The sequence below is a fragment of the Miscanthus floridulus genome, chromosome 2, assembly GCF_019320115.1.
Source record: "Miscanthus floridulus cultivar M001 chromosome 2, ASM1932011v1, whole genome shotgun sequence".
Classification (NCBI taxonomy): domain Eukaryota; kingdom Viridiplantae; phylum Streptophyta; class Magnoliopsida; order Poales; family Poaceae; genus Miscanthus; species Miscanthus floridulus.
In genome coordinates, this window is record NC_089581.1 from 10637495 (window position 1) to 10639140 (window position 1646).

The 1646-nt window shown below is 50.8% G+C and overlaps 1 long non-coding RNA gene across 1 annotated transcript; it reads right to left on the reverse strand.

Moving 5' to 3' along the window:
* Positions 1 to 208: 208 nt before the first annotated feature.
* On the reverse strand, positions 209 to 1140 carry LOC136537903 (uncharacterized). Its single transcript, XR_010779150.1, has 3 exons — positions 952 to 1140; positions 667 to 848; positions 209 to 579 (listed from the first exon to the last, which is right to left on the reverse strand). It is a non-coding gene; the product is annotated as an uncharacterized lncRNA (long non-coding RNA).
* Between the last annotated feature and the right edge of the window lie 506 nt (positions 1141 to 1646).

Consider the following 1646-nt stretch of genomic DNA (forward strand, 5'->3'; position numbering starts at 1 on the left):
AGGTGCTAAGCAAGGAAGAGGAATTTTTTTTCTCAGATAAGAAATTTTATTGAAGGGTAGACCTGGTGTAGTGGTGAGAGCTGTCCCACTGAGTCACCGGGTCACGAATTTAAAGGAGCCTCTTCGGATTTACAAGGAGAAGTCTTACCTCGATTTTTTTTCTTTCCCAAACCCCGCACACCTCCTGGATAAGGAATTTTATCTTTCTTCTTCGATCGCACCAGCCCGGCCGGGCTGCCAGCATGCATGTCAATGTAGTGCACTGTGCACCTACTACTTTTAGCCTTTCCTTATCACTACCCTCCGCTAGCGATGGAGGCAAAACTTAACATTTACTCGGACACGCGTAAGCATTTGAGTGGCCAAGTATGCATATGGTATTTGTAGGGGCTCGAGATCGCGTATGCGTATCTGAGTCGATATCGATCGCGAAGCTGAAGGTTCCCCGGCCGGACCACATGGATGTATAAATTGTGGAGCCTGCAGCCTGATGCCTGATGCCCCGATCCCAGCATCCCCCACGGACCACGCCACCCGTCCTGCCAGAGACTCAGAGCCAGGCCTCCTCCCCTCGATCCCCTGCAACAGCAAAAGGTGCGGTCATGGGCCTGACGATGGCGCCGGCAGAAACGACGACGACGACGACCGCCGTCCAGCAAGACCAACCGCTCTTTGTGCTGGCTGACGACGCCATCTACAGCGTCCGCTTGGAGAGCGTCCCTTCCGTGAACCCCGTCGCCCGCTGGACTGGATCCGATTTCAGCGCCTTCGCCGCCTGCGGCAGCAGCATCATGGGCATCATCAAAGGCTCCTGTACGGTCGTCGTCCACGACACCGTACTGTTATAACTGTAGGATCAGAGCGATCATAGATCTAGCCATAGATTGATTATATTCTTCCTAATGCATATAGAACTAGAGACATAGAGATGAAAGGAAGAGGGTATTGAACCTGACACCGCAGAGGGGAGAGTTCAGCGGACACCATCAGGTTCGTTGGTGATGTCTGCGCACGGGCAGCGATGGTCGATGAAGAGGGCGATGAAGACGTGTCGTCGATTGAGTAGGCGGCGCAACTGGTGGCTTCCCGTCACTGGTTGCGCCCCTCCCTGATCGGATTAGGGTTTAGATGTCGGTGGGGAGCTCGGCTCAGGTCAACCTCGTGATAAGAGCCACCGGCCCTCATCTCTTTTTATAGTGCAGGGTGACAGGGGCCCTCCAGCCATGGTGGGTTGGGCGTCCCCAATCAGAGCGCGAATCAAAGGCCCAACTGGGCCGTTGGGTCCAGTTAAGTTAGAGATCAATCTAACAATCTCCCCCTTAAACTATTTTCATCTTTCACTTTCATATCATTTACTTTTGTTCATTCCATTACAGATTAGTGCATAGAGCATGTCTCATCGTCACGGTCCATTGCCGATAGATTTAACAGCTACCACACACTACTCTGTTCTGAAATAGATACTTATCTTTGGGCCTTCTTTTGTCCAGAAATTATAGGCTTTCCCTTAAACCCATGTCGGCTACATGTTCTCTGAACACGTTGGGTGGTAAGCCTTTTATAAGCGGATCCGCGAGCATCTTTACTTATATGCTCAAGACTTATGATTTGATTCTGGACTTTATCTTTCACAACATAATACTTTA